This window comes from Protopterus annectens, chromosome 12.part0, assembly GCF_019279795.1.
Source record: "Protopterus annectens isolate FY-2018-M chromosome 12.part0, PAN1.0, whole genome shotgun sequence".
NCBI classification, from domain to species: Eukaryota; Metazoa; Chordata; order Ceratodontiformes; family Protopteridae; genus Protopterus; species Protopterus annectens.
The window spans coordinates 1,092,171,374-1,092,184,761 of NC_056746.1; the positions used below are offsets into that span (position 1 = coordinate 1,092,171,374).

General features: G+C 39.1%; 1 protein-coding gene across 1 annotated transcript in view; it reads right to left on the reverse strand.

The window, feature by feature from the left end:
• Positions 1-13,388, reverse strand: part of L3MBTL1 (L3MBTL histone methyl-lysine binding protein 1) — a 2,277,156-nt gene that overhangs the window by 202,199 nt on the left and 2,061,569 nt on the right. The gene's annotated exons all lie outside the window — the stretch shown is intronic.

Sequence of the window (13,388 nt, forward strand, 5' to 3'; positions counted from 1 at the left end):
ATATAAAAAAGCAGCACCAATGATATTTGAAGAGAAATACAGGTAAAGGCATCTGGATATGGAAAATTTCACAATACAAAAAAAAAAAATAAGAAAACAAAGGGGGAAGTAGAAAAGAGGATTAGCAATGGAGAAGTTAAAATAAATAAAAACTGAAGTTATGGACTGCCTGCACAGTGAAGGATTTAAGTGTAGAAAATCCATATCTGGCAACATTACAGCATGATGGAAAAATTAGTCCCCAAATTAAGGAGAAACATGTAGAAAGGGAAGCATCTGATCACTTGCCACATGAACATATCCTGGCGCCTTCAGTGGGAAACCAGTACAAAGGTTCAGTTGGAGTTGCACAGCAAGAGCAGGAAACAGTGACAAGTCTGACGCAGTCAATGTTGTTGAGTGAATGGTTGGTGAGTTCCCATATGAAAGAGCACTAGATGGCGCAGAATGCAGCTGAAGAGAATATGTCACAGGAAGATGGTCTGGAACTTCCTGTAGAATGCCCACAGGAAATGGAGGACAAAGAATGTGTCCTCAGTTTAGAACAAATGATCTAAGGGAAGAGTTGTTTGATTTAATAGAGATGGATATAGATATTAAGATCAATGAAAGAAGTAGACTACAGAAAGTCACTAAGACTCAAAAAGTTACAAGTCTGATAAAACAAATGAACATAATAATCACGACTATTAACTGAAATTCATGTGATACAACACAAGTAAATAGGATATATTACTGTATAGTTAAATTAATAACAAATAAAGTCTTACCACAAAAACAGGGCAATAAGTGAAAGGAAGGGAAGAAATCAAATGCTATCATGGAAGTATCAAACAGAGAAAACTATAAAGCAATTAAGACAAGAAGTGTCACTGTTAGAAGACTACAGAAGAGGGAACAGATCAACAAAAATACTTAGTAAGACAGACATGATAAAACACAATGCGCAGTATCAGAACAGACCAGGATTTATCATACACTATTGCAAATAATAAACTAGAGATATCAGCATAGGCAGAAAAGCTTAGAAGATAGGCATTTAAATATAAAGAAATTGTACAAAATAAGCAATTCATTGATGACCCCCCCAAAAAAGTTTATAAAAAATAGGGAAACAAAGAAAAAGAAATAGAAACACCACCATAAAAGAAGAAATAGACATGTTTTGGAGAAATATCTATGAAGATGTTGTGGAAGAGAACAAAAATGCTGAATGGACAGAAGAAGTAAAAGAAGCAGTAAGAAATTCAAATGTATAAGATATGAAATGGGATGAAATAACAGCCAGAGAAAATGAAACAAAATTAAGAAAAAACCCTCATCGGAAAACCCCAGGCCCAGATGCAGTAACTACTACTGAATGGTGCACAGCGACGGTTATCCCACTACACAAAGGGGGTGCCACCGTGGACCCCAAAAACTATCGCCCCATTAGCCTGACGAGCCTGGTCTGCAAGGCCATAGAACATATCATCTTGGAGCTTATAAACAAAGACATTGTTAATCTCCAAACTCTGGACTCAACTCAGTTTGGGTCTGTAAAAGTAGATCATGTCTACTAAACCTGACTGACTTCTTTGAAGCAGTTACTAGAGCCATAGACGAGGGCAAGGTAGTACAGGCAGCCTATCTTGACCTTGCCAAGGCTTTTGATACCATCCCCCACTCTGGAATTATACATAAACTCACTAAACTGGGCTTAAATCCCTATGTCACAAGAAGGGTGGCCAACTGGCTCACTGACAGAACCCACACAGTAAAAGTAGCCGACTCCATGTCTGACTTCAGACCAGTGATGTGTGGAGTACCACAGGGTTCGGTCCTGAGTTCTCTTCTGTTAGGCATCTACTTCTCTGAAGTGCAGGCCAACACAGAAGGTCTTTGGCTAACAAAGTTCGCAGATGACTGCAAACTGGGAGCCATAACAGAATCATCTAATGATGTAGACATTCTACAAAAGGGCCTCAAAGAGACAGATGCTTGGTGTCAAAGTCATGGCCTCAAGCTCAATGCCAAGAAGTGCACTGTCATCCCCTTTGGGAAAAACTCGGTACCCATGAACTACCACATAGGCGGTAGCTCACTAAACACCGAAAGTGTGATAAGAGACCTCAGGACACAGGTGGACAGTAGTCTCTCCTTTGATAACCACATTGCCACAGTAGTCAGGAAATCCTTCTACATGGCACACGTCATCACAAAAGGGTTCTCCTCTAGAAAAAAGGAGGTAATTGTTCCTCTCTACTCATCCCTCTTCAGACCCATTATAAAGTACAATGTCCCGTTTGGCATGTATCTCACAAGACACCTACAACAATTGGAAAGGCTACAGAAATACCTCACTACGAGGATTACTGGCCTCAAACAGATGCCTTACGCAGACCATCTCAAAAAACTCCAGCTCTACTCCGTTGCATATCTCCTACTCAGAGGCGATCTCTGCCTAACATACAAAGCTATGTCAAACCCAGAGCATTGGACATGCTACACTTAAAGAAATCCCAGTCTCTCCGAACTACATGCTCCAGGGACCTAAACCTTGTCACCATAATAAACAGAACATGCTGGAGGGATAGATTCCTGTCCCAGAGACTTCCCATACTCTGAAACAAACTACCCATTCATGTCAAGCAAAGCTCTTCATTGGCCTTTTTACGAAAAATCTTGACGACTGGATGGGAAATAGAAAATTCATCCCAGGGATCACTTCTGCGGTACTGCTTGACAGGGACACTGGAAAATAATTCTTGGCTAGGCTTATATGGGCCCCAGGGCCGATAGCCTAGTACCTACCTATGAACCTAACTTCTAGCTAAAAGTATAAAAATCTTTTCACAAAGTTTTAGCCTTGAGTAAGCATAACTAATATGCGTATCCCGAACAGGCAGCAATCTGGTTAACAACAAGAAAAAGGATACTTCTTAACAGTGAACCTGCAAGCTTCCTAAAAACTATATACCAATAACTTGTCTTCCAACAATGTATAAACTACATAACAATTAATGTTGACAAGAGTTTATAGTCATTTAGAAGAAAATTCAATCATGGCAATAGAACAGGTGGGTAACAAAAACGTCATATGGAATGAAGGATCATTTGCTATTATATAAAGTCATAATGGATAATTTATTTTATTTATTTTATTTTACATTTGTTTAACGGGAAAATCCGACTGGGCATGGATCCCATTTTCAGCAGAGGCCTGGGGAGAAAAGCTACAGAAAGATTAGTATAGCAAACACAGTAAATACAATACATGTGTTAATAAGGTACAGTACAGATTCAAAAAGTTAATTAAGGTACAGTTGCAAGGCCAAAAAATAAGAAAAAAGTAAATATACTATAAGGAGCCGAGTGTGTAAAAATGGGAAGAATCTAAGTATGGCATGGATAGATCACAAAAACATTTGACAGCATCCCACATTCATGGTTAAAGGAGTACTTATAAATGTATAAGATACACCCTACATTGATCAATTACATTATAGTAACCATGACACAGTGGCAAACCACTTTGCGGCTAAGCCATGATAAAGAACAAATTATTATCTGAGAGAGAAAAATTCAAAGGGGGATATTCCAAAGGGATTCTTATCACCACTGCTCTTTTGTCTTGCACTTAACTCATTAAACCGTCTTCTTAAGAGATTAGGTCATGGTTACAGTTTGGCTCCCAGAAAAGAACAAAGTGTAAAGACTTTTCATCTTCTTTTTGTGGATGATTTAAAAATGTACAGTTCATCAGATGAGGAGCCAAAAGCACAGCTGTAAGTAGTCAAAACTTTCTCAGATGATATAAGAATGTCATTTGGTCTTGATAAATGTGCAGAAACAACATTAAAAGCAGTAAAGCTGCTGCCCAAGAAATATCAGTTTGGAACAGGAATGTTATATAAAGAAACTTGAGCAGGAGGGAGTGCATAAATATTTGGGAATTAATGAAGAATCGAAAATAAAACATGAACAAATGCAAATAAAATTCATAAGAAATATTTTAGATCATTAAAATTAGTACTCCAAACGGCCCTGATATCTAGGAACAAAGTCCAAGCTATAAACCAATTTGTTCTTCCTGTTCTAACTTACAGTGTGGGATGATTAAATGGTTCAAAAGGTAATGGATCAGATGGACAGAAAACAAGAAAAATGCTTCACGCTTATCAAATGATACATAAAAATCAGTATATACCAAGATAATATATTCCTCATTCTAAAATTGACTACATATATAGATGTGCAATTGTAGGACGGCATACATATCTGCTGACCTTACCAGATCCAAATATACTGAAAGTTTTAAAACAAGATGAAAACTAAGATGACTTCCCTGCTTAGTTTAGCAGAAGCATATCACTGTCAGGCAGGAATGGAAATCAAACCAGAAGTAGACAAAAATCAGACAGCAACTGAATGTGCAAACAAAAGAAGGATGAGAAGGCAAGAAATGTGGAAAAGATATAAATATAGTTGCAAGCACAGAAAACTCCTGGAACAACCTCGTGTCGATCAGGATCTGACACAGGAATGGTTAAGGAGAGGTGAATTTAAAACAAACAATGAAAGGTTAATATTGGTGTCCCAGGATTGTGGACTACGTACATGTTGGTTTCCAAAGTCCATTGAACATGTAGGAGAAACAGAGAAATGGAGGTTCTGTAAAACAGAACTGGAAACAGTTGCACATCTTGTTGCTGGGTGTGATACACTAATGGCAGAGGGCCTGTATACTGAAAGGCAGAATAATGTGGCAAGACTGCTGCACTGGGGATTGTGCAAACATTACAATACTGAAGTAGCTGAGAAGCACTGTAAACATCACCCACAAAGAATTATAGAGAATGATGATGTTTGTATTACTCATTACCACCAGTTCAAAAATTGATGTGAGAAAACCATACATAGTAGTCCATAAAAAGAAGACAAAAGAAGCATTGTTCACGCTCAGTGCTTACACTGCCTTATGTAGAGAGAAAGAGAGACAAAAAGTCATAAAATACCAGTATTTGCAGGCAGAAACAAAGGCAATGTGGATAAATGATACCCAGATAGCTCCAACAGTAGTAGGTGCAATGGGTCTCATAAAAAAGAGTTTAAGAATTTGTACTTTTAATGACTGAGATGATCAAAACTGCAAGTCCTTAAAATCTTATGCTAAGGCATCTCCATTTTCAGACAGTTTAGTATGGTTTGACATTACCATAACATTCTCAGCACTAAAAGTAAAAGAATTAAAGAAACTGCAACCATAGTCAACTTTCCATCTTCCAACTATGGAAAGCAACACTACCTCTCATACGGTAGAACACACTGAAAATGTGAAACATTTACTAAGAACTAGGAAGGGTGCTCTCAGCATGGTTAAAAGGTTATTTTATACATACAAAAAGTTATTTTGCTGCTCAGTCTCCCACTGCACACCAGTACAGGCACTTGATTACATTCATTATTTCTTGGGTGGGGGAGAGATATACCCAGCAGTTATAATTAAATAATGGTGTAATGTATTTTACCACATACCCAGTTCTTCAACCATTACAGACTCTCAGGAGAAACTACTCAAGTTGCAAAAGTCCAAGGACCTAGCTGGGCAAGCCAGGCATCAACCTCCCCTCCAAAAATAAACAATCAACTCCAGTCAGCATTAAGCAATTCAGCAATACAGAACAAAACACATAAAACACAAAATCAGTGTGCCGCACAATCACAGCCCTTAAGGCGAAATAACATAGCTAACACACTAGTAATAAGTGACTCTATAGTCAGGCACACTGATGTCCCACTCACTAGGCTGGACAAGCAGAAGGTTACTGTTAGCTGCCTGTCGGGAGCCAGAATCCACCACATAATACAATCTCTCAGGTCACTCCAGAACAAGTACAAATATGACTCTGTCATTGTTCATGTTGGATTGAATGACCTGTGACGTACCTCCCTGGACTACATGAAAAGAGACATGGAAGAGCTCTCTGATCATGTAGCCCAGGCTGGTATGACCATGACCCAGATTAGCATCCTGCCCTCACCAAGAATGATACCTCAGTATAAAGAGGAAATGATTAATTTCAACAACTGGCTAAGTGTCTGGTGTCCTTCAAAGGGGATCCAGTGTCTGTCAGCCTGGGACGACATGCTTGACAAGCCACGTTGCTTCACAAGAGATGGCTTGCACCTGTCACCCCTAGGCTTTCGAATACTGGCCAATGCTCTTGCTGCCCCCATAGTGCATTTTTTAGACAAGGCTCAAAAGTCAAACCCACCTCCGTAAACAGCACAATTAAAAAACAGAGGGTTATGCTACTGAATGCCAGGAGTTTAAATCTCAAAATGTACGCGCTCGAAGCACTCCTTAGTATGGAGAACGTCGACATCTGTGCAGTAACTGAAACCTGGTTTAAGGCTCCAGAGAGCACCCCAGCACTACCAGGCTACAACTAGTATCACACATTTCGGCACACAACACGGACCGAAACACAAAAGAAGGGGGTGTATCCATATTCATCATGGATACCTACACCTCCAGGTTAGTGGCGCAGCATGATACCTCTGAGATCATCCATGTGCAACTAACATCGGGCAAATCTGTAATCCAAATTGTGGCCTGCTACAGATCACCCTCCATGACTCAGGACCACCACTCCATCTTTCTGGCGACACTGGAAAACATGAAGGTCCTACCGAACACCCTGATATTGGGCGATTTCAATTATCATCACAAACATGGGCAACAGGTGTTCCACACCGGAGGTCAACCATTCACTGGTTAGATCAGATCATAAACTAATTGCTCTGGATGTCCTCACCCCACCACCACCCCCAACCAAGGAAACTACAGTAAAAAACTTTTCTAAAGCAAACTTCACCTTGCTTAAGACAGAGGAGGTAAGTTTCACAGCCTCCACGCTAAAGGATAACCCTGCCCAAGATGCAGAAACCTTTACAAATGTACTCTATGAGCACCTACAAGGATGCATGGATCGTGCCATCCCTAGCAAAACCAAGACTCACTCCTCTAAGAGAAGGAAACCAGTCTGGTGGACCCCTGCCATAAACAGGCTATACAAAATAGAAGGAGGAAACTAGTTCGGAAAAAAAGCAAATTCCAAGAAGGAAAGACATCCCTGATCAGTATCAGTAAGAAACTAAGGTCCCTCATAAAATCATCCAAGGCTAACTTCGAAAGAAAAATAGCCAAGGATTCAAAATATAACCACAAAGCCTTCTTTAGCTATGTTAAGAATCTAAGTGGCAACTCGCAGATATGCACTGAACTAGTGCAAAATAGCACAAAATATACTGAACCTACTGATATTGCCAACATCCTGGCAGATAGATTCAGTGCAAACTTCACCCCCCACTCACCCCCAAAAGGGCCCACAACAATATCGGAAAAGTGTAGTGTCCCGGAAATCACAGACGCACAGGTGAAAATAGCCCTTTGAAAAGCCAAAAACACAGCGTCAATGGGGCGAGATGGTGTCCCAGGCTACGTTTTGCATGAACTACAGAACGAACTAACCCCCCCCACCTAAACATGCTGTTCAACCTCAGCCTCTCCACAGGCTACGTGCCCATAGAATGATGCACAGCAATGGTTATTCCACTCCACAAAGGAGGGGCCACAACTGACCCTGGTAACTATCGCCCCATAAGCCTGACTAGCTTGGTCTGCAAGGCTATGGACCGCATCATCATGGAACTCAATAACAAAGACATTGGGAACTTCCAAACACTTGACCTGACCCAGTTCGGCTTTGTTAGGGGCAGATCATGCCTACTGACTTCTTCGAGACAGTCACCAAGGCCATAGATGAGGGAAAGGTTGTTCACACAGCCTACCTTGACCTCGCCAAGGCTTTCAACACCATTCCCCACTTGGGTATTACAGAAAAACTAACCAGCCTGAACATAAACCCCTATGTCATGAGATGGGTTGCCAATTGGCTTACAGACAGAACTCACACGGTAAGAATAGCAGGCACCAGGTCCGACTAAACCAGTCACAAGTGGTGCCCCGCATAGCTCGGTCCTGGGACCCCTACTGTTCGGCATATACTTCTCAGAAGTACAGGCAAAGATAGGAAGGAGGACTATGCCTAACCAAGTTCACTGATTAATGCAACTGGGAGCCATAATTGACTCTCCGGCTGACACTGGCATCCTCCAAAAGGGCCTTACTGAGACGGACACCTGGTGTCAAAGTCATGGCTTCAAGCTATATGCCAAAAAAATGCATAGTCATCCCGTTTGGGAAAAACAAAACACGCATGAATCACCACATAGGTGGCAGCCCCCTTAATACAGAAGAGGTAATAAGAGATCTGGGGACCCGGGTAGACAGTAATCTTTCCTTTGACAATCATATTGCCAAAGTAATTAGGAAATCCTTCTATGTGGCCCATCTAATTACTAAAGGGTTCACATCTAGAAATAAAGAGGTTATAGTTCCCCTCTACTCGTCACTCATCAGTCCCATCATAGAGTACAATGCCCCATTTGGGATGTACCTCACAAGACACTTCCAACAGCTGTAGATACCACAAAAGTACCTCACCAAGAGGATTACTGGCCTCAAACATGTGTCCTATGCAGCCCGACTGAAAAACTCCGGCTGTACTCAGTGGCATATCGCTTACTCAGAGATGATCTCTGCCTGACTTACAAAGCCATGTCCAACTCAGAATTGATGGACATGCTCCACCTAAAGAAATCCAAGTCACTGCAAGCCACGCGCTCTAGTGAGCAAAACCTCGCCACAACAATAAATAGAACATGCTGGAGGGATAGATTCCTGTCACAGAGACTCCCCATGCTTTGGAACAAAATTCCAAACTAAATTAGGCAGAGCCCCTCAGTAACACTCTTCAAGAGAAACCTTGACGAGTGGATGGGTAACAGAAAATACACCCCGGGATCACTTCATTGGTGCTGCTTGACAGAGGATCAGTTAATTAATCAATGGGGCGACGATAGCCGACACACTCTGGCTAGGCTTATAAATGTTCTTGGGAAGATAGCCTAGTACCTACCTATGAACCTATAATACAGGTAAGGACAAGCTTTCCAATTATCCATTACACTAATACGCAAAAGAATTAAATAAACTACAGCTATAGTCAACCTTACATCTTCAAAATGTGGAATACTTCACTATCTTACATAATGTGGAACAGGTGAGTAAACTGTGGCTCATTTACTAGCAACAATTAGAAAGAAAGCTCACACCACAATCAAAATGTGGACTTCAAACTTTTAATGACTTATTTGATACCCAGTCTCTTTTTGCTTGCCAGCACAGTCACTTGGTTACAATGTAACATTTTCCTTTTACACTATTTATAAGACAAAAAGTTGTAATATGTCGTGTTTTACCACACACTCTCTCTTCAAAGTCTTTCAAAGACTTGAGAGTAAGTTACAGAAGTCCAGCTCCCCACAAAAAATAAGCAAATTATTCTCAAATTCACTCTTAGCATCACTAGTTACAAATTCTCAGCAACAAAACAACTTTAGCCTTTCTATCCATCTTGGTAATTATTTCTTCATTCTATCTACTACATTGCTAATACATTGATTTCTGACACCCCCCCCCCCCCCACACACACACACACACACATTAATTACAGACACTTGCATGACTGTACATCTTACATACTTGCTTGAGATAAAGTGAATGAATAAATTCATAAATAATGGCCCAGAAAGTCAGAACCATACAGTATAACTCCCATCTGTCCTCTCAAATTTGTAGCTCAAGAATCATTCAGAAAGAAAGACACAAAATCAGGAACAAATTTTAAATATTTATCTTTTATACTTAAAACGTTACTAGAATAACAAGTTTTGCACTAACAAGCATTTTCTGAATTTGCCAGACCAAAATACCTCTCAGTTTGTTCAAGAATTCTGAACAAAGTCAAAAATAATGGGGGTAGGGAAAGAGTAAATTTAAAACATTATTTAAGTATTTGTTAACCAGGTAAAGCAATGGGCAAGGTGTCCCTTTTCATTAGTGAAACAACAGCACTGTCTGGTTACTGACTTGCTCAAAAGCACACAGTAGGTAAAGAAAGGTGAAATTATTCAAACTGTACATTTGGTTACAGCTAAAGAGTTCACTGACATAACTGCCAGACAACTCCAAGCTGTTCAAAATTTAAACAGAACACTAAGTGTTGTATGGACACGCATTTTCTGAGCAATAAAAAGAATGAATAACAACTGACATTACTGACTGACTGTAATCCTCAGTAATTTACCAGAAAATCAAAGAAATTAGCAAGTGACAGAGCATAAATATGAGGCAAAATCACATATGTTCTATAAAATTGGAGACAGATAAGAGGCACACTACTCTAGTTCACTTAAAAGTTAACAGAACAACATGTTTTGCAACAACATACATTTTCTAAACATTTACCTCAGTGATTTATCAGAAAATGAAGAAGTACATGAAGGTATGGCAAATAGCACAGAGGAGTAAGGCTGAAGCTTGTAATAAGGTGCTTTCTGTACTCAAAAGTGCAGTGTTTGATTCATTCTACCTCTTTTTATCTACTGCGTGACTCTGAGCAAGTTACTTAACCAGACAGTGCTCCTTTGTTGCCCCCTTTACCTGGTTTAAAAGATAGAAAAAAAAGCTAGGGCATAAGGATGAGGTAAAATACTCATTTGCAGTTTCTGAACAATAAGACCATAACTGGGTTATGGCCAGATGGAGCATTAGGCAGGGTAATGGGCCAACCCCCCCCCCCCAAGCCAAACAAGTAGCCCATTACTTCTCTGTCTCTCTCTCTCTCTCTCTCTCTCTCTCTCTCTCCAGTTACCATAAAACACTGTTTAAACCTTTTACTTTTACAAAACCCCACTAGCTAACCTTTGTTAACTTTCCTCTAGACATAAAAAAATTGGGTAAAATCTGGGCAAAACTGGCTAGGCTTGTAAGAGCTCTTGAGCCATTGGCCTAGTAATCTCCTATGAACCTATGATCACAGATATTTGCATTTAATTAAAAAAAGTTTGCAACAAAAACAACAGCCATGTGATAAAACAAAACACTGTCACATTAAAACAGACAGTGTGAGCAACAGTAAACTTTTCTTCTTTTGGAATACACATTTACTGAAAATGCATCTAGCAATCCATTAAATTACAAAACATATGCTGGGATTCATAGTCAAATAGCAAATAGTGAAGAAATAGTTATCAGCTATCTGAAGGGTGCAGGAATTCAAAAAAACAAATGGGTAATGCATTTGCTAACAGTTTGGGACAGCCAAGTATAGACAAGTGTACCTTTGCAGGGGTAGCCCAGGAGCACTGTCATATGGTGATGGTGATGTGACTTGGTCAGACTCACTAGACGAACAAAGGCTGAGGGAATCAAATGCTGAACCATGAGAAGCAGCTCATTAGCAGCTCATAGCCGTATTCATCTACACTAAGTACCATACAAGCTGTTGTAACACAATACAGTGCATTTCACACCCATGTGCCTGCCAAAAAAAAAGTTAAATTAAAATGACTTCAAAGCTAATATTAAACTTATATACTTCCTGCTGTACAGTTTACTCACAATTAAGTAATAAAACACAATGTCAACAGTCAACAAAACAATGAAGCCAAGGATCATTTCACGTTTATATATATATATATATATACATATATATATATATATATATACATATATATATATATATATATATATATATATATATATATATATATATATATCTATATATATATTCAAAATCCCGGTGTTACGGGATTTTGATTTAGCGCTTTTGGTGTTCCGCTGTGGGTGAGTATGCATGTGTAAGTGTATTTGTGAGGGGTAGTGCTCTGTGTAAGTGTGTGTTGTGACTGTGGTGTGTGGGTGTGAGTTTACCTTGTGTGTCTGTTTGTGCAATCTTGGAGTTAGAATATTAAAGTAGGGGAGGTGTGGGGAGTGCAGGGTGGCTTGCCCCCCTGCCTATTTGTAGTGTAGGGTGGTGTGGTTGGTAGTTTGGGGCAGTTGTGTATGTATTTGTGTATGTTTTTTGTGTGTGTTATACTTATGTGGTTTTAGGTGTTGTGGGGTTTCGTTGTTTTGGTCTCTGTCTTTTGGTCTTCTGTGTTCTGAAGTAGACCCATATATATATATATATATATATATATATATATAAAAATATATATATATATATATATATATATATATACATGAATACACGCAAATATATATATATATATATATATATACATACATAAATATATATATATATATATATATATATATATATATATATATATATATATATATATATATACACACACACACACACACACACACATATATAAATATATATATATATATATATATATATATATATATATATATATATATATGTATCGTATATTTCTGGTTGCCATTTGTGGTTTCACTCATAATATTCATTCTAAACTAATGAAAAATAATGGGCCACCACAATCCTCATGTGAAGTACATAAAAGTGTATCTGTTAGCAAGACTGGACTACCTGGAGCACATGTAGAAAGTAGTGGCAGCAGTAAACTGAATGCTAATGTGTATCTTCATCTAGAAACAAAAAGGTAATGCTTTTTCTCTGTCACGGACTGGTCAGACCAAACCTTACGCATTATTTGTAGTTCTAGGCGCTGCTTAGATGGTTATCAGGCTGCTGAAAGTAGTACAGCGGAATGGCCCCCAGAAGGGTATATATGAAAGGGGAAAACATATGGCAAGAGATTTCAGAAGTTGGAATTCATTCTACTGGAGAACAGAAAAAAATGAGGATATACAAGACTGTGTAACAGGTCATCCCCTGATTATGGTTCTGAATTGGTCATCCTAACAGGAAGAACAGAGAATGAAGGACAGGCACAGGCAACTGATTTTAGAAACCAACTACAATCTGGATCTGCAAATAATTCTTTATGGAGAGGTTTGTGGATGCATAGAATGGACTACTGAAATAGCTGGTAAGGAGGGAATTAATACAAGCTTTCAAGAGGACAGAGGATAGATACAGAAAGGATAAAGGGAAGACAGTGATGGAAGGTATAGTACTCATGTACTTGTTGGGCAGACTAGATAGATTAGATTGACATATCATCTTGTTCTGACATCAAACATTAAGGAATTTTACTTAACCTTATTTCAAAGTCAAATCTAAACTTGCAAAGGGATATAGTCAAAGCTGCATTTCCCTAAGAAAACCTGTCATGCAGAAGATTTAAACAAAGTAATGTGGCCTACATATAAACGCTGATTGTAACAGAAATGATCAGATATACTTCTTAGAGTTACAGGTCTGTAATCATGCAGTTCCAAGACTGCTCACTGCTAGACATGCATCTGACTCTCTCTAACCACTCTTCAAAGTAATTTGCCG